The sequence below is a fragment of the Ursus arctos genome, unplaced genomic scaffold (genome assembly GCF_023065955.2).
Source record: "Ursus arctos isolate Adak ecotype North America unplaced genomic scaffold, UrsArc2.0 scaffold_29, whole genome shotgun sequence".
NCBI classification, from domain to species: domain Eukaryota; kingdom Metazoa; phylum Chordata; class Mammalia; order Carnivora; family Ursidae; genus Ursus; species Ursus arctos.
The window spans coordinates 7,483,757-7,504,639 of record NW_026622974.1 but is presented as its reverse complement, the minus strand read 5'-3'; the positions used below and the strand labels follow the sequence as shown (position 1 = coordinate 7,504,639).

The 20,883-nt window shown below is 42.3% G+C and overlaps 1 protein-coding gene across 3 annotated transcripts in view; it reads left to right on the top strand.

Moving 5' to 3' along the window:
* The first annotated feature begins 17,844 nt into the window (after positions 1-17,844).
* RCAN2 (regulator of calcineurin 2) overlaps positions 17,845-20,883 on the top strand; it is a 264,666-nt gene continuing 261,627 nt past the window's right edge. Inside the window, exon 1 of one of the 3 annotated variants that reach the window (XM_048219640.2) lies at positions 17,845-17,962. The gene's annotated coding sequence lies outside the window, so the exon portion shown is untranslated. Of the gene's footprint in view, positions 18,221-18,576; positions 18,706-20,883 lie in introns of those variants that run through there. The other 2 variants (XM_048219642.2, XM_026507320.4) reach the window with 2 other exon arrangements.

Below are 20,883 nucleotides of genomic sequence, written 5' to 3'. Positions count from 1 at the left end.
TAAAAGCAATACACAATAATTAAAAGGAATTTAGAAAATAGAGTTAGGTAATTTGCTGACTTAAAAAAAAATCAACAATCATCCCACTATCCAGAGATATTTACAGCTAATACTTTGGTGATTATCAAGGGTAGCAAAGTAAAATGCCAACAGGGTTCAGGCCAATATTGTGAATTTCTGAAACAGGCTGGGAGTGAAACAGTAGGGCATGGGTGTGCCTACTGCTGACTAAAGATGGCAGCTATTACTCAGTTTGGGTCACCTATCCTTCTCTAGAGGTGAGGGCTCCAAAAACCCAGAACCTGATATTATGATTTTCTTTTCCTCAGGAGACACCATAAATGCAGAATTTTATGAGAAACCTGCTTATTAAGTGTTGGAAATGAATTTATTTTCATCAAAGTGTTCATGTCTTTGATCACGTCTTGGGTCTTTGAGCTGCGCGTTGTATGGCTTCTCTGGTGCCTATCCTTCCGCCTTGCTAGATTCCTTCTCTCAACCTCATCCTCTCTACATAACTGACAACAACTTGTGATCACCTCAGTTAACTCTAGCTATCTTGGCCTTGGCCAACCATCCTCATGGACTCCCTTCCCAATACCGCTCTTCTCCTCTTGGATGCCTTTCAATCCTGTCATCCACACATCTTTCTCATCCCCTCCTCAGAGCCTGTACTGGGTTATATACCTCCCAAGCTTCATTCCCTTTCATAACTCTCACTCTAATCTCAATATTTCCAATAAGATTCAGTCCAAAAACCACCCTCTTTTTTGCTGTACTCACCACTTTCATGCTGTGGAAAATTTCAGCACTTACAGTCTGAATGACCCAGGTTCAAACCCAGATCTGCACTTGACTAGGTGTCTAACTCTGTGGAAAATTGCTTTGATGTCTCTGAAATTTGGTGTCCTCAGGCATGATGTTGGAAATAATGTGTACCCTGAAAAACAGTTTGGAGGGTAAATAACATACATAGAACATCTCAGGGAATCATAGCTGTTGTGATACCATTATACTTTATTTAACCCAAGTGTAATGAACATATGGTGTTATATTAGTTTCAGGTGTACGACATAGTGATTCAACAATTCTATACATTTCTCATTATTCATCAAGGTAAGTGTACTCTTAATCCCCTTTATCTATACTTGGTTTTAATCATCATCATAAGTCGTAAATGGATACTTATATTAATACTATTCTCCCCCAACTTGTTAAGGAAGTAGTAGCTACTTTAAAATATTCATTGAATAAGTGATTAATAAAAGAATGAGTAAATGAAACAAAAAGCTGCAAGCAGCCTGAAGGATTCCAGTTATTCTAAAATATAGAGATACAGGGAAGCACTCTAAAGTGAGAAAGGAAGAAAAGAGCTCACACGGGGTAATCCTTGTTCTTTACTATCTGATACTACCTTTTTATGTTCCCAACAACTGTGGGCATCAAATCAGGTGTATTATCAGACTGGTATCAGTGTTAACAATTCGTTATTAAATAGCTTGTGGATTCTGCAATTTTTCGAATATGTGGGAAACAAACTTTTGAATTCATACCTTTTGGAAATATTTTATTTTATTAGAGACTTGCCCTTCAGTTATCTAGTGGCAGATTTTGCCTGAACATTTTATGAAGGCCTAGGCATACATATATGGCAGTGGCAGTCTCTGGACACGTGTTCACCCTGCTCTGCCCACTGGAAGCTCCACCCAAGCCCTGAAGCCAGAAAATGCCATAGGGTCTGTGATGATGTCTTATAGACCTAATAAATATTTTTTGAGTAAATTAATGGACCAAAAAAAAGTTCAATGGAAAGAGGTAAAAATATACTTTATTCATTCCATTCTCACTCCCTGCTCTTTACTAACTGTATAAACCTGGATAAAATTACTTTAATTTCTGGCACACCTGGGTGGCTCAGTCGTTAAGCGTCTGCCTTCGGCTCAGGGTGTGATCCCAGCGTTCTGGGATCGAGCCCCACGTCAGGTTCTTCTGCTGGGAGCCTTATTCGTCCTCTCCCACTCCCCCTGCCTGTGTTCCCTCTCTCGCTGGCTGTCTCTCTCTCTGTCAAATAAATAAATAAATAAAATCTTTTTAAAAAATTACTTTAATTTCTCTGAAACTTAGTTTCCTTGTCCATAATATCAGGAATAATGATGCCTGTCTCTCACTCTCTGTCACCTCCAAGTTAGGTTGCTTTGGGCTGCAAGTAAAAGAAAACCTGGCTACAAAGGCTTAAACAATTGGGACATTAATTATCTTACTTACCAAGATGCCCAAAAATAGATGGCTCAGAATTTCTCTGATCTCTGGGCCCTGAGATAGCCTGTCTATGGTTCTCCTGGTTCTTGTCACGACTGTACCATGGCCGCCATCACATTCTCTCATGGCAGCGTTCAACGTAGGAGGCAAAATTTTTTTTTCCCCAGGAGCTACCAGCAGATTTCCCCTTAGATTGCCTGGCCAGACTTCAGCCACATTCTCATACCTAAACAGGGAAGGAATTATTATGATCGGCTTATACCAGTCGTGGTTCATCCTCCGGTGCTGGAGTAGAGAGCACTTCTTCCCCAAGTACCTTGCATCTCCGTAACTGAGTAAAATGGGGTGCTGAACATCTAAGAAAAGGAATAAAAGCTTATTGAATAATAACCGTTAATGGTAATAGTTATGTGCCAAGTTAGCTATGTGCCAAGCACTGTTCTAGAGCCTTGACATATGTGAATTCTTCATAACATATCTTCGTGAGGTAGGTGCTCTTATCCACACTTTATGGCTAGGGAATCAGAGGCATTGAGAAGTCAAGTTGGTCTCCCAAAGGCACACAGGTAGCAAGCTGATAATGGGCTGATTGGTTCCAACACCCATGTAATTAACCCTTCATCTCTGTAGCTTCTTGAATTGGGTCTGCCGCCCTCTCCATTTGGCAAAACAGTCCAGGACTCTCCAAAGCGAAGTCTTAGAAAAGTGAAATGAGTACCTGACAATTGCATAAGTACTTGAGTATGGTTGCCAGGGCCCATGTCTTGTGGATAATTTCTAACAATAATAAGACCTACCTATTGTAGGCCAGGGGTCCTTATGGTATTATCTCCTTTGATCATTTGATTGACAGCAACTTCATTATTCTTTCCCCCATTTTACAACGGAAAATGAAGTCGATTAACTTGCCCAAGGAGGTGAGACCTGGGTTTGATCTCAGTTTTGCTTGATTATAAGGTCTGTGTTCTTCCTCCTGCACTCCACAACCTATAAAAAAATAATAAACTAATGAAGTTTACATCCACATTAGTCAGGAATCAGAAAGCACCTCCAGCGAGGAGGGAATTCTACCACTGAAATACTGACCAAGCGGAGTCACCACTCAAGGCGGCAGGAATTGTAAAGTTATGCTAATTAACCAGCCAGTGGATCTGATCATGGACAACAAGGGTCTTTATGAAGCTGGTCCTTAGTATCAGGCTGCCAAGAGTTTGTTTCCACTTCTATGATATTTACTATATTCCACCCAATTTATAGTAAATTCATTGCTGTCCTATTCTCAAAATTAGACTGTAAGTTCTTGGAAGACAAAGTCGTATTTTCTTTATCTCTTGATCTTTCATGGCGCCTCACACCACTTTATATTTACTGCCTTCCCAAGAACTATGTGTGGCATTTAAAAAAATTACCTTTTTACTTTGGAATAATTTCAGACTTTCTGAAAAGTTGCAAAGATGGTACAGAAAGTTCCTGAATACTTTTCCCTCAATTTTCCTGGTATTAGCGTTTTACATGAGCTGCATTATCTCTGATACCAAATTGACTAAGCTGTCGACTCTATTCAGATGTCATTAGTTTTTCCAGTAGTGTCCTTTTCTGCTCCAGGATCCAGTCTAGAATATCACATTGCACTTAGTATGAGTAGCACTTTGTTTTGAAGATCTTTTATTACCTTGAATGTCTAAATGTGGTAGGAAAGGAACAATATATGTACATACAGTTTCTGTGTGTAGTAATAATCTTAAAATAGCCAGCATTCACTAAGCTTTTACTAGGTGCATTCTGGGTACAGTTGGGATTATACAATCTTATATACAATCTCCTTTTTTCTTTACGAAAGCTCTGTGAGGTACATACCATTATTAACTCCATTTTATGGATAGGAAACTAAAGCAGGGGGCATCATGTCACTTAGCTACTAAGAGCCATGACTAAAACCCAGACAGTCAGACTCTCAAGTTATATATAAATGTAATATTAGAGAATAAGCTGCAAAGATGTGAAAGAATGATTAAGCAGACTTGTCTTACTATTGTGTTGTAGTGAGAGGTAAGATGGAAAAAGTTGCTATTCCTTCCAGACCTGTTTTCCAGGTCTTCGATTTTTCCATCCACCTCTTGTGAATGAAAGAAGGGCAGCATGCCGGGACCCTCTGACTTTCGAAAACAGAACTGAAGGTCCTGACACCTAGTTTGAAACTCCCTTCCTGTCTTATGCACCAGAGTGTCATAGCCAAGCCTGGGATATAAATGATAAATGAATGTGGTTGGTCATCACTTTTTCCCATCATAAACCTTGCCCAAGGGCTATCATACTGGAAGGACAGAGGTGTTGAAAGAAAGAATGGAGGTGAACTGGCAGAATACCACGGAGAGGCTCAAATGGCAGGCTGGCATCCGCCAGACACAGAATGTTCTAAATGTGTCTTAGTTACAGTGACTCAAGCTCCATTTAATTTACAATGGGGAGACTAATAAAACATCAGAAATGGGAAAAAAAATCCAAAAAATGCAAAACCAAACGACTGTTCTTTAAACTAACAAGTTTTCTCTTTCTTCTTCTTCTTCAACACAAGAGTCCATAAAATTGCTTTTCATTTGAAAATTTCTATTGGGGAGCATAGAAACTCATTGCGTAGGTTTCTAGTTGTGGTTGATGGTTGATAAACAAGCCTTTATATATTTTTTTCTATTAATGATGGCAGTGGGACCAAGGAGTTAAGGGGTGGAATCGCAGCTAGCTACAAAAGCAGATCATGGCAAGATTCATCCGTCCACTCACTCTTCTTTCAACAAACATGATTGAGTCCCTACCTGTGTCGGACATGGGACCACATCCTCTTTCTCTAAAAGAGGTGATAGACATGAGATTAAATCACTGAGTATTGCAGTTGCTCTGAAAGAAATAGCTCTGCACAGCATTTTACAAATGGCCAGTTATGACCCTTAGAGCATGCCGACACATGAAATAGAACAGATTAATGTTGAAAATATCTGAGTCCATTGCACAGAGCGAATGAAGGTATTCTTTCATAAACCTTTCATTTCAGCACTATACAGGTAGTGTGTGTGTGTGTGTGTGTGTGTGTGTGTGTGTGTGTGTGTTCAGGTGTGTCTATAAAATATGTTTCTTATCATGGCTTGCAGTTGAAGAAGTTCCAGCAGCATCAATGTGATCTTTAGTGGGGAAACAGAGGCAGAAGTGGTGAATTCTCTCTTGGAATAGAAGGAGGGCAGATAGAAAGAGTCTCCATGATACTTGAGCTGCGTCTTGAAGAACGGTTTTCACACGGTGGATTATCAGACAAAGGACATTCTGAGCTAATGAGAGCAGAATAGCAAAAGCAGATGGGGGCCCAGCAGCTTGACATATTGTGACCACCACAACTTCCGCCTTTCTCCAGAGATGTGAGCGCTAAGGACTCTCCAAGGCATACGCCATCGGAGGCCCGGGAACAGCTGCTACCTTGTGTGTGCCTGAGAGCAGAGCTTCTCAAATTCAGTGTGCACACAAGTCACCAAGGGATCTGGTTAAAATATACAATCTGGGGTGAGCCCCAACATTCTGCATTTCTAACCAACGCCCAGGTGATGATGACGCTTCTGGTCCAAGGACCACACTTTGAGAACCAAGGCTTATTTTTAGAGAGTAAAAATGAATTGTTTTTAGTGTTCTGATTTTGGACTTGGGCTGTATATAATCCCTGGGATCTACCCAGATGTAGGCAGGCATCTGCTGTGTGGAAACACAGGGTGTTGCTGGACCAGAAAAAAATACTAATAGTCATGGAGTATTACTTTCCTGTAGGGATTGTGCTAAGGCCCTGTGGATAGGTTCTCCCTGGAAACCTGTAGCAAACCTGACAGCTGGGCGCTATACTCTTCCCACTTTATATGCAAGGAAATTGAATAACTTCCTCGAAGTCATAGGGCACAGTGGAACAAAGATTCAGATCTCAGGCTCATAGAGTCCTGGGCTAGGTGAACTCCTGGGATTGACGGTACATGCAGTCCTTTTTTTTTTTTTTTTTTTCTGGGCCATTTGCTCATCCTCTCTCAATTTTTTTTTTCTTCTATGAGGTAGAATATAAGTGCTTACAAAACAAAGTGGGAACAACACATACTTCACTAGGTTGTCTTAAGGGTTGAATTAAATAATGCATATAAAACACTCGGCGTAGTGTCTGATGCACAGTAGAAGGCCTATAAAATATTATTATTTAGATTCAAACACTGGTTCTGAGACCTGAGATTCCAGAGGTTCTGGAACCAGAATCGCTTGTTCTCCCTACCTCCAACAACTCCCCAGGATTCTTAGGCAGCTGGCTAGGAAGATAGTGGGGGTTGGGGAATTTTTGTTGTGTATTATTTGGGATAATTTTTGCATTTGTTTTGTTTTGTTTTGTTGGGGCGGTGTGTGTGTGTGTTTAGGGAGTAAAAGCAGAAGGTTTCTCTTCTTCTTCTTTTTTTTTTTTTTAAAGAATTTATTTATTTGACAGAGATAGAGACAGCCAGCGAGAGAGGGAACACAAGCAGGGTGAGTGGGAGAGGAAGAAGCAGGCTCATAGCGGAGGAGCCTGATGTGGGGCTCGATCCCATAACGCCAGGATCACGCCCTGAGCCGAAGGCAGATGCTTAACCGCTGTACCACCCAGGCGCCCCGAAGGTTTCTCTTCTTATCCTGGTCAGAGAGCTGTTAAAGGTATATGGCAGTGGAAACTAACAGGATTTCCTTGAAGTTCTTAACGTCATCTTACTTACTACCTTAGCCTGTCATAGGGCACACTATCCTTACAGCTGTCGTGGAATCCCTGAGCTCAGATTCTATCAGTGTCACTGATCCCAAACCCAAACTGGTTGATGATAACCACATTTCCTCACTTCTTTTCTTCCAGGTACAGTTACCTTCGGGAGAGGGGTACTCTATCAAAGAAACAATATATTTTGTTCTGAGTTAAATTCCAGTCTCTGATAGCCCAGATTAAAATTAAGTGTATGGATTCCTTTTAAAGTTTTTTTTTTCCCTGAAATAACTTCCAATTCCCTTGAATTTTTAATTTCTTTTCCTCTTTTTAACTTGCATGTGAAAATGCTGATAAATTATTGGTACTTTACTACTTTGATCCTTAATTTGTCGTGTGTTGAGAAATGTCTCACTGAGTACAGGGCTTAAACCCAAAGAGCTATTATCGCCCAAGTGAAATGTGGCTGTGGGCAAGTGAGAATTAAATGAAATAACATTAATTTAATAAGAGTGAAATGAAACTGTAACTCCTCAGTCTTGGTGCATCTTTGGGCCTGAGATGAGATGGGGTTTCAGTATTTCACTGCCAAGTATGGAAAATGTAGGAGAACAGTTGGCAGCCTGGCGCATCTTTTCACGAGGAAGTAGAGGAAACTATTTTTATTGAATTCTGGAATATTAGATCTAGAAAGAACTTACAGATTGTATAAACCACTCCCCTTCCCCAACATGAGGAACATCGTCATCCCCAACATCCTACAAATGAGGAAATTGAGGCCCAGAGAACTTCGCTTGATGTCACACAGCTACCTAACGATAGGCCAAGGAAGAGCTAGAAATTTGATTCTCTTTTCTACTTTTCAGCAGCAGTTTTCTTTATGGCACTTATTGCATACTATTATTATTACAAACTATGATTGTAGGTGTGATAGGGGAGGTGGTTGCAGTTGCCTTGAAGTTGAAACTACAGGTTGTATAATATTTCCAAAATGCAGGTATGAGGCTATCAGAGGTTAGTATAGGCACTGCTGATTGTCTATACCTGATCTGAAGAGCTCTGAGCTAAAGTCTGGGGCAGCTCCTGACCACACAAGTGGAGGGAGTAGGGTTTCACTGGATCCCAAGTAGTCTTCCTGGAGTGATAACTTTTTCTATCAGGTGACTGGTAGCCAACAAATGTGTGTGTGTGTGTGTGTGTGTGTGTGTGTGTGTGTGTGTGTTGAGGGAGGGAGGAGAACCAAGGCATGTCTGTGGTCGGTCTCACCCAGAAGTCAACCATGCTCCCTGTTGGTTGGGTCCCAGCCGCGTTTCCCGTGGACGTCCGTGTAGCCCATCTGAACTGCTATTTCAGACAGAGTGTTCTAAATCAGGTTTTATGTTTTGGCAGAGAAATGGAGCCCTTTTTCTAATATTACTTCTGTGGGAAAGTGTTTTCTGAGTTCCAAACAACTCAACTTACAAATACATTTTTGGAATATGACCCATTTTTATATATATGCTGAGGACTGCCTGTTCTGGAGGTAAAAACAACCTTACCGTGTACAGCTCCGTGATGCCAAATGCAGGTGTTTCTTATATGAGCTTATTCAAGGAATAGTATATGATGTGTTTACCATCCGAAGCATGTTTAGGCTTTCTTCCAGGAAGGGTTGGCTACAAGGTTAGCAACTCCCCATGGGATAGAATTTAAGGGTCCAAAGAGCCCCCCTTTCCCCATTCACGCCTTCAACTTGGTCTTACCAAACTATCTGAAATTGTCAGTGCCCATTAAGACAGGGGGTCTATATGTACAGAATCAGTTTGTTGGGCAAAACTTTTTCTCCAACCCAGGTTCTTTGTTTGGGTTTGACTTTTTAAATTTCAGATGTCCAGGCTCCACTTCTGGAGACTCTGAGTAAGTAGGTAAGGGACGAGATTCAGGAAAGTATTTTTTTAAGGAGCGCTCTGGAAAATACTGGTCAAGTTACTTCTGAGTCAAGACATTTATGGATTCACTGATCAATTCATTCAATCATTCATTCCTTCATCATATACTGAAGTTCGTGCATCGCAATATATATATATATATATATATATATATATATATATATATATATATATATATTGGGTACTGGGGATAGAATGACAAGAAAATCACGAGTATCACAGGAGAAGAAAGTTATGTGAGTACTATTGATGTTTTCTGGCGAGATTTGGGAGATTGAAATCCTAAGAGGCTTTGCAGAAGCATTAATCCAAAGGGTAACACAGTTGAGAAGTAGAGCAACCATTCTTGAACCAGACTGTCTGGATTCAAAGCCCAGCTTTACCACTTATCAGCTTATGACCTCTGTCAAGTTTCCTCAACTTTCTGTGCCTCAGTTTCCTCATCTGTAAAATGGGGGCAATCTTAGTACCTCCCTCAGAGAGTTGCTATGAAAATCAAGTGAGACATGTGGGACAATGCTTAAATACTTGTTTCAAGCTTTAGCGGGTATTGGAATACCCCAAAAGTCTTGTGAAACACAGGTTTCTGGATTTCACCCCAAGTTTCTGAGTTAATAGATCTGGAGTGGGCCCCAGAATTTGCATTTCTCACAATTTCTCCACTGATGCCAATGCCACTGGTCCTGGGACAGCTCTTTGAGAATCATTGTCTTAAAATATAGTACATAACATTTGTTCCTATTATTTTCAGCTGATCGTTGGTGGAAGAATTTGAGCTTGCCCAGCAAAGGCACCCAGGCAGAGGGAACTGCCAGTGCATAGCCTGGAAGATTGAAAGCAGAGGGCATGCTCCAGGAACAGGGAGAAACAGGCTGGAGGAAAGACAGGATGGACTGTGGTCATCAGACTCTGAAGAACCTGGCCTCATTTAAGTATAGATGTTATCTGGGAGTAACCAGAGAGCCTATTATCAGCCATTACCACCTTAGCACAAATTAATTTATCAGAGTAATCTGTCACCTTGTCAAATCCTGGAGGAATCTGACTAATGCCTGGCAAATAGGGATGCCGTATGGGTGCTCCTTCTTTGAAAAATCAATCCACACTGATGAGTCATAGGCATTCTTTAGGGCAATCAGTCACCCATACCCCTGCGGGAGGATTTACCTCACTAGGGGACTTGGGGAGCTGTTATCACACCTGCAATCAGCCTATTGACATCTGCTCACTCATACTCCTGGTCCCCAAAGCATTTGCTTTTCTTTGCAGACTTACAAAAAAAAAAAAAAAGTACAATAACATGAGAAAGCTTCTTATATCCATCAATGTATGAATATTTTCTACACTATGGACCATGAAAGAGTTATTTATATATACATTTTCCACTCCATGGACTGTCAAAGGAGCATTAAAACCAAAACACAATCTATCTATCTTTTTGTTTTTCTTTTTGTGGGGTTTTCTTTCCCTTTTTCAGGAAAACCAAATCATTCATGAGTTTCAGTATAAGAGATGAGTCCCACATCATAGCCCCTTGCACATTTTCATTTCTGGGAAGGAAGCTCAGATCAGCCTAGTTGCCCTGTGGCTGTTCTTGTGCGTGTCATTCTACCAACACTGTAACTGTATACCTTTATATGCACCACATGCTCCAAAGCCAAGTAAGATCCAACCTGGCCAATAGTGGCTTTTATCCTGGCATGGTGAACCAGGAGCCACTGGGAAAGCAGACTAGATTATTTGAGACATAACATGCTGTAATGGATGGGAAAAGAGAAATCTGAGCGGTAATAGGGATGTGTCATACAAAAATGAAGGAGTCAGACGGAGGGAAACTGCTCTTACTGCTACGTCAAAATTGAAGGAGGAGGAGGTTGTGGGCGTACAGAAATCATTTATGGGAGAAAATGCTCTGGCAGGCAGAGAGGAAGAAAACCCACCTTTCAGTTTGCAGTTGACTGCCTGTACCTTGCTCTTCAGTTACAGGTGTCTTTGTGAGTGTAGGGTGTATGCACGTGTGTGGACGCACGTGTCCGCACGCATGCGCATGTGAGAGGCACGGGGCTGTGCCAAAAGGCCCTGAACTTGCATTAATGCTCTGCTCTCATCAGCTTGAAATTCTTAATCCCTTTTGATTAAAGGGTCCTGTCTTTTCATTTTGTGCTAGGTTCCCCAAATTACATACCTGGTCCTAGGGAGAGAATTAGTTCCCTTGATCTGAGATGACTGGAATATGGCATACAATTTTAATTCTTAATTTTTAAGATTATTTAAAAAAATGTCTGCCTCAACTTAGCTGTTCAACCTTTCCTTACTACTTTCTATACTACGTTTGTGCTTTTTTCACATGGGAGTGCTTATAGCTGCCAACAGAGCCATGGTCATTTGATTTTTTTCTTGCCATAGAGTAGAAGTTCACTAACTTTTTTGGTAGGGGAGCAGATAGCAAATATTTTCAGCTTTGCCATTCTTGAAGTCTCTTTCTCTCGAGGTCTCTACAACTACTCAACTGCAGTTGTAGGAGGGACAGCCATAGACAATACATAAATGAATGAGTATGACTGTGCTCCAATAGAACTTTATTGACAAAAGCATGTTGGTGCTGGATTTGGCCTGGGGGCCCTAATTTGAGGACCTCTATCTTAGAACATTCTCTTCTTTTTGATGATAATGATGCAGCCAATAATGAAACAGAGGATAGTGATGATGATGATGATGGTAATGACGATGGTGACGGTGATGGTTATGATGGCTAAAGTTTACTGAGGCCAGACACTGGGTCAAATGCTTTATAAACATTATGGTATTTAATTTTCACAACAATGTTAGTATGGTTACCATGATCCTGAATTTACAGATGAGAAAACTAAGGTTTAGAGCAGTAATTTATATATTCAAAGACATCCAGCTAGTAAATAGCAGAATTGAGATGAAAACTTCAGACCTGCCCTAGGGCCCAGCATTTTCAGTCCTTCACTTCTTATACCCTTGCCTGCAATTCAGCTCCATCCCGGGCTCTAGAATTGATCCAGACTTCAAGTGAGAGGAATGTTGTAAGGAGCTCCAACCTCACTGATATAATCAAGCTATCCTTAGAGCCACCTGAGCCTCTTGGTTTCCAAGAACCTGTCCTCACCTTAGGATCTTGGTAATGGAGTCTCTGTCTTGTCCTGTATTCCATTTCTCCAAGCTTTTTGTTTGTCAAGATGAGCCAGTGTCTCTATGGGAGACTTCTTGATGACAATAATGTGCTTAGACAGTTATTTTTGTCTTCTATGGTGTTATTTGGGGATCACAGTGAGTCTTTTGGACTGGGTCTAGCCCAGTGCTAAACCAATTTTCTCTCCCTCTGCATCCACCCATTATCCATCTCCATGCTTGTCCAGCTCTAAAGGTGATCTTGTCCTGGCTAGTGCCCCTCCTGTATTCCCCATGTTATAGTAAAGTTAACAAGGCCACAGATCATCCTCTCCAGGGAGAGTGTGAGTCTTGAAAGATCCACTGCCTTATTTTCCTCTCCAAAGTCAATTCATTTTTGAAGACAAGCCCAAATCCTGACCTCTCTATAGCGTCTTCCTGCACCGTTCCTATATTCACAGAACTTTTCTTTCTTTTATTGCCCATCACAGAGCCCAATCTTTTGTTTTTCTCTAGTTGTCTTGTGAGACTTATGCTTATTCATTTCTCTTTCAAAATCTCTGTTAAAGTACACATATTACTTTTGTTTATTTTTTACTTGTAGGAAGCGTGGTGGACATTAGGTACTAGGTATTATTGATTATTAGTAGGGATTATTGATAGGCTGGTATGTTATGTGAGATTGCCAAGGTGAGGGAGAGTTTATCTGTTACAGTGACAATATGTCACTAGTGAGAAGGAGAAAAGGGGCCTGAATAGCTACTATCTGCCAGGCATGCTCAGCTTGGCCTTGGTGTTCTCCTCTTGAATACAAACATTTTCTCAAAATATCCTAGAACCATGAGGAATCCAGAGAAAAGCAGGAGCTTCTGCAACCACATATAAACAGAGACAAAAATGCATCCAAACTAGAAAAATGATCAAACATTCCACTATCCTGGCTAATATGAAAAGTCTTTTCTTTACCAATTTTAGCTGTAGACTTATTTCATTTCTCCCGTCTTATAGATAAGATTTATTAATATATATGCAAACAAATTAGTATTCCTCCTTTCCAAGAACATCCAATGTAGAGCGAAGCATTGCTTCCTCAAACCCTTTCCAAAATCACTTAAGACAAGTCCAAATCCTATGGTAAGTCTTCTAATGTCCTCTTAATGCCATGCCACATTATCTCCAAGGAGTACATTCTCCTTTATTGCAGCGAGCATAAATTCAGTTTGTTTAACTATTGGCATGTTTATGGCAGTCTTTGGTTGGAGGACATTGACACCAGAGATTCCTTGAGCTATTAGAATCATAGTCCATCATCTTGACTTTATTTCTTTCAGGGAATGTTTGTGTTCTTTTGTTTCCTCACATGTAAATTCTCTAGACCATATACCAACAATAAATGAATGGAATGTGAAATTAAAAACACAATATCATTTACATCAGTATCCCCCAATGAAATATTTAGGTGTAAATTAAACAGAATATATATAAGATCTATATGAGTAAAGCTACAGAACCCTGATAAAAGAAATCCAAGAAAAACTAGATAAATGGGGAGATATTCCATGTTCAGGATAAGAAGACTCAATGTGGTCAAGATGTCAGTTCTTCTCAACTTGACCTACAGATTCAATGCACCCTCAATCAAAATTCTGGCAAATTATTTTGTAGATATTGACAAACTGGTTCTAAAGTTTATATGGAGAGGCAAAAGATCCAGAATAGCCAACACAATATTAAAGAAGAACAAAATCAGAGGACTCATTCAACCAGACTTCAAGACTTACCATAAATTTACAGTGATTAAGAGAGTGTGATATTCATGAAAGATTAGATCAATAGATCGATGGAACAGAATAGAGAGTCCCTAAATAGAGACACATAAATATAGTTAACTGGTCTTTGACAAAGGAGAAAAAGCAATACAATGGAGAAAGAATAGTCTTTTCAAGAAATAGTGCTGGAACAACTGGACATCCACATGTGAAAAAAATACGTTATAGAAGCAGACCCTACATCCTTCATAAAAATTAACTCAAAATGTATTATATACCTAAATGTAGAGTGCTACAAAACTATAAAACTCCTAGGAGATAAAATTAGACAAAATCCACATTACTTTGGGTATTATGAAGACTTTTTAGATAAAGCACTAAAGGCACAATCCATGAGATTAATCACTGATGAGCTGGAACTCAATAAAATTAAAAACTTCTCTTCTGTAAAATACACTGTTAAGAGAATGAGAAGTCCAGCCACAGAGTTGGAGAAATGATTTACAAATACATATCTGATAAATAACTGTTACTCAAACCATAAAAGAATTTTTTAAAACAATAACAGCAGGAAACAATAAGAACAATAAGAAAGTGAACAACCCAAATAAGAAATGGGCAAAAAATCTGAACAGACATCTCACCAAAGAAGATACGCAGTTGGCAAATAAGCATATGAAAAATATTCACGATCATTAGGGAACTGTAAATTAAAACAACAATGAGATTCTGCTACACGCCTACAATAATGGTGAAGTTCCAAAACCTTGATAATGACAAATGCTGGTCAGGACGTGGAGCAACAGGAGAATTTCACTCACTTCTGGTGGTGATGCAAACTGGTACAGCCACTTTGGAAGACAGTTTGGTGTTTTCTTACATAGCATAGTTTTACAGTATGATCCAACAACCACACTCCTTAGTATTTACCCAAATACATTGAAAACTTATGTTTCTATAAACCCTGCACACAGATGTTTATAGCAGCTGTATTCATAATTGCTAAAACCTGGAAGCACCCAAGATGCCCTTCAGTAGGTGAATGGATAAAAGAACTGTGACACATCCAGAATATGGACGATTAATCAGCTCTAAAAAGAAATGAGTCCTCGAACCATGAAAACACATGGAGGAACCATAAATGCATATTACTAGAAAGAAAGAAATCGATGCTACACCCTGTATAAGTTCTGCTCTATGACATCCTTGAAAAGGCAAAACTACAGAGACAGTTAAAACATCAGTGGTCCTCAGAAGTTAGTAGGGAGGCAAGGAGGAGCACAGAGCATTTTGAGAGCAGTGAAACTATGCTCACATGACTACAATGGCACATATGTCATACACTTGTCGAAACTCAAAGAATGTACAACACCAAAAGTGAACCTTAATGTAAACTATAGTATCAGCTATATGGTTGCTCCTGATGTATCAAAGGAAGTTCATCAATTGTAAAAAAATATAGCAATTTGGTGGAGGAAACTGATAATGAGGGAGGCTAGGTCTTTGGGGGTGCAGGGGGTATATGGGATATATACCTCCTGTATATACCCATATGGGATATATACCTCCTGTACCTTCCACTCAATTTTGTGGTAAACCTTAAACTTTAAAAAATAAAGTCTATTAGGGGCGCCTGGGTGGCACAGCGGTTAAGCGTCTGCCTTCGGCTCAGGGCGTGATCCTGGCGTTCTGGGATCGAGCCCCACATCAGGCTCCTCCGCTGTGAGCCTGCTTCTTCCTCTCCCACTCCCCCTGCTTGTGTTCCCTCTCTCGCTGGCTGTCTCTATCTCTGTCGAATAAATAAATAAAATCTTTTAAAAAAAATAAATAAAATAAAATAAAAAATAAAGTCTATTAAAAAATAAGAATACCTTCTTGCACTGTTGGTGGGAATGCAAACTGGTGCAGCCATTCTGGAAAACAGCATGGAGTTTGCTCAAAAAGTTAAAAATAGAACTACCCTATGATTAGCAATTGCACTACTCAATATTTATCCAAAGGACACAGAAATACAGCTCTGAAGGGGCACATGCACCCAGATATCTGCAGCAGCATTATCAACCATAACCAAACTATGGAAAGATCCCAAATGTTCATTGACTGATGAATGGATGAAGATGTGTGTTATATATATGTGATGGAATATTACTCAGCCATCAAAAAGAATGAAAGCTTGCCATTTGCAGCGATGTGGATGGAGCTAGAGTGTGTTAGGCTATGTGAAATAAGTCAGTCAGAGAAAGACAAATACCATATGATTTCACTTGTATGTGCAATTTAAGAAACAAAACTGATGAACATATGGGAAGAGGGAAAAGAAGAAAATGAGAGAGGGAAATAAACCATAAGAGACTCTTAAAAATAGAGAAAAAACTGGGGGTTGATGGAGGGAGGTGGGCAGGGGATGGGCTAGATGGGTGATGTATATTAAGGAGGGCACTTGGGATGAGCACTGAGTACTGTATGTAAGGGGTGAATCACTCGATTCTACTCCTGAAACCAATATTGCACGGTATGCTAACTAACTAGAATTTAAATAAAAATTTGAAAAAAAAAAGAATAGCTGTATCTCAGCAATAGGAAAATGACCATGTTTATTTTTTGTAACAGGTAAGATATAGTGAATGTTACATGTATTTATTAATCTTCACATTGAATCTTATGTTTTTCAAAGTTTCTGCAATAAACATATTACTTCCGTCACCAGAAAATTTTATTTGTAAATATATATTTACAAAATAGATTAAGATCAAAGTCTTCGGGTTGGTGATGATTCTAGACTTACCGCAAGTGAGATTTTGTTTAAAGGATTAAGGATGTTTTAGAGGGGGGTCTTGTAGTGAGTGAGACATAATGACTATCTTTACATATTTGAAACACAGTCAGTTGGAAAAGGAGTTGGACTCTGTCTCCACGGCTTCAAAAAATGATCTAGAATCAATGACTGAAATTCCAGGGAGACAAGATTGGGCTTAGTATATGAATGCCTTCTCAGATGATTCTTTTTTTTTTTTTTTTCTTTTAAAGATTCACTCATCCATTTTGGAGACAGAGAGACAGAGACAGAGAGTGCAAGCAAGTGCAAGGGGGTGGGGTGGGGAGGGTCAGAGATGGAGCCAGAGAAGCAGGTCCCTGCTGAGCTTGAATCCCACACAGGGCTCCATCCCAGGACCCTGCGATCATGACCTGAGCTGAAATCAACAGTCCTTTGCTTAACTGACTGAGCCACCCAGGTGCCCCAGGAAGCAGACAATGCCATTCAAAAATGTAATTCATCTAAATCAGTGGATATTTACGAATTTATGCATCCGGAAGTTTGGAAAAGTAGGAGTCTTAGGCCATTTTCAACTCTGAAATTGTCTTTAAATGCGGATTAATCAGAGTGAAGAGCTAAGGTTTACCTTTTTGTTTTTGTTGTTTCTTGGTTTTGTTTGTTTTTAAGATGAAATTTTACATCAACCTTGGAAATCACAAGGTGGTGTGTGGCTGAGGGAAGAATAATTGTGAAACCCACTGCTTCAATGCAATTTTAATACTATTATTAAGAAACAAAATGGCATAAAAAGCAAAAGGAAAAAGACCTATTTATATAGCAATTACAAAGATGACAGAACACAAGGCCGATTTAAATATTATTCATTCCCTCTTGGAGTTGGTCCGCACTCTTACCCCCACCCAGTCCTTCCTTCAGTTTTCCCCACTTTCCCTATTCTGGTCTTGTACACTATCGACTTTCCCCTGCCATCAGCCCTTGTCACCCATGAGCCACAGGCTTCCTCCAGCTCTGAATTGCTTTATTTTGTAAGGCAGAGACGTCTACCTTAAGTTTGTTGAGCAACGGATCTAGCCTAGAATCGGATTCACATTCAACCTTTTACTGTAAGGTAGCAGCCTCCCACTTGTCGCCGGCTCTCACACAATAGGAGTCCTTGAAGCCCTCTGTCCCCAGGTCTGGTGGCTGCGAATCCTGGCCAAGCGGAGGAGCCCGCGCAGGGCACCTTCAGCGCGTGGGCGGTGCGGATCCAGGTCTCCAGCCAGAGGGCGCCGCACCCACCCCGAGCAGACGCCCCAGGACCGTCCAGGGGCTTCCCGACCTTTCCTCGGCCGGAGTCCGGGGGGCTCAGTCTGTATATAAGAAAAGTCTCTCTTCCAGTACTCCCCACCCACAGTTGGCTTCTCCGCCCGTTTCTTCTGGGCTGTCGCTGCCCAGTCTTCTCTAGCTTCACCATCAGCCCCCTGCCCACTGCGACCCCCCAGAAGGCCCCCACCCGGGTGGTGACCCGGGAGCCCCTCCCCGCTGGGTCCGGGACTCCTGAGGACTGGCTCCTGCACTAAGTGTCCAGAGGGGCTTCTCCGCTTCCTGGGCACCCCGAGTGGAAAGCGGGGTGTGTATGTAGGGGGACTGAGGGCAGGGTGGGAGCCCGGGGAGCGGAGCGGTGCGGGCCCGGGAAGGGCGCCGGGTCAGGGGGGAGGGGAGGAGAGAAGGCCACACAGGGGCTTTCGGTTTCCTGGGGTCTGATTGGAGGTTGGCCCGATGAGTCGGAGCTGGGGGCGCGCCCATCTCCGCTGGCTCCTGCGAGAGCCGCCGGCTCGGCCCCTCCCCGGAGCCGCTTTGTCCCGGCTGACGGCGGCCGAGGTTGCGGGGAGGAGCGGGCGGGAGGCAGAGAGCCGGGGACACACGGACCTCGAGAGCGGGAGGCGGGGCGCGCCGCGCACGGCCCCACGCCCAGGCCCGCGGGCACCGCGCCCGCCCCCACGCGCTCGCACCGGCGGGCAGGTGAGCAGGCAGCGCCGCGCCCGCAGTCTCCGGCCCCGCGGACGCCGGAGCCGCCGCCTCAGCCTCTGCCGGCGCATCGCGGACGCCCAGCAGGTCGGTTATGTAACCGCGCTGGCCCGCTCGCCCCTGCGCCCTGTCCTGTCAGGGCTGCGCGCTGCGCCCCGGCCGTACCGGAGGACGCGGCAGGGGGCGGGCGAGCGCGGTGGGGGTCCGGGGCTGGGCAGGGGGGCGGAGGCGGCGGAGGGCCGAGGGTGGGCTGCTCCAGCTATCAGCCCCCGCGGCGGCCTGTGGGGGTGGGGGGCAGAGGTCTCCCTTGACCCCCCTCTAGAGGGCGCGGGTCTCAGAGAGCCCCTGCCCCATTCCTAGTGGCCCAAAGGTTCGCCTTTCCAGAAGCAGCAGCAGGTGCATAAGTAGAACAGCGAGGATGACGCCTGTGGCCCCCGGGACTGAGGTTTTGAGAGGGGGAAAGGGCAGGTGGACTACACTCGGAGAAAAAAGGAGAAAACGGAGAAACTCCTTTCCCAGTGCTTACAAAGAAGTGCTGGGGAGGAGGAAGGTACTTTGAGGCGCAGCGGGCTGGGAATTGTCCTGCCTGGGATTAGCGGGCATGGGTCATCTAAAAATAACTTCAAGTTTGAAAAGTGAAATAGAAGGGAGTGCAGTGTGCCGAGTTTGTCTGTGGGATGCTTCGCTCTAGAAGTCACCAGAGGGAACAGGCAAATCCCCGCCGCCTGGCCTCACTGGTTTCCAGGGTGTCTCGGTTTGACTTTAGTTAATGATTTATTCTCCAAGGCACTGCTGTCTTTTTCTTATCCCAGAATGAATTATAGCAGAGTGCATGTTTTGAATCTTTCCTATTTCCTACATTGGAATAGAAGTGTTCAATGGACATCTACTTTAGATTTCGCTGCCTGCGCTTTTTTTTTTAATATCATTTTAGTAAAAACAAAAGTTTCTGGGCTCCCTTTAACATACAGCCCCACAACGGCAGGTGAAAAAATGCTGCAGCATTCCAGTCCATACTTCTCCTTCCTTCAGCTAGCATCCCAATTAACCTGTCACACAGAGGGTAGGTTTCAGGAAAAGTAGGACATTTTAAAAAATGCCACTCAACGTTCTCACGTATTACCTCAACATCAAAACACAGGGCAAATATATCACAGGTACAGGGCAACACTTGCTAACTGGCCCCCTCCATTCTGGGGAAACTGTGAAGTCGGAAAAGCTCAGAAGCTGGGAAGGATCAAGAAGCAGGTCAGCATTGACTGTGGAACAAGGCAGGGGAGTGAGCATTTGGCTGCTTTTCAGGCTACCCATTGATTTTCTTTAGCATTAGAGCTATTATCTTAAGTACAATCAGTCATTGCATTGAATTAGTCTAAAATGTGAGTTGCACTTTGCTTTCAAATCCACTGCAAATCAAATCAGCATTTATTGAGCACCTACTACCCGAGTCCAGTCCACAGAATTTTGTGAGGGGAAGAGTGCTCAAACAAAGCTACGGGACTGCAGAAGCTTTTAGAATGCCTTGTGTGTGCAGGTCCTGCAGAACCCAACTAAATTTGGGAGGACATGGCACTCTCTCTCCATTGATGAACATTTAACAAGCCTAAGTGGGAACTTGAGATCTTTGCCATTTGCAAGTTCACATCACACTCTTTTGAAAACTACTTACATAATCGTTTGCAGTTAGTTATATATATATTACAGAAACTAGTTTTAATTGAGATCAGCTCTGATAGTCACTGAGGTCTCATTTTATTATTCCCTTTTCTTTGGGTACCATCCACTCAGTTTAATCAGCAGTTTCTCTGTTATGTATGTACTGTGTGTTATGTAGGTCCTGTGACAGAGGATAAAAGAATGAGGCCCATGCCTTTGAGGAATCAATCTAGCAGAAAAGAAGGATAAAAAAATAAGTGGTAGTGATCAGCATGGTGAATGGTTACTGGAGATCAGAACACGTTCATTGGAAGCCCAGAGAAGGAGGGGTGGAGGGAATCTGGAAGAGCTTGCAGACAAGTTCACGTGTGGACTGCATTCCAGTAGGCAGTTGCAATTTTCTAGAGAAGGGGGTAGGTAGGTGTTCCCCATGGAAGGAGAGTTTGTGTTGAAAGAACATCTGGGTGCTCTGAAGTGAGGGAGTGGCAGGAGAGTTGGGGGAGGGGGGATGTGTTTCAGTGAGCCTGGGAAGTGAATATACCTGGCTGAAGAGGAGAAATTATACAGCCATTGTGGGAGAAATGATTTGCTCTAATTTGTATTTTGCAC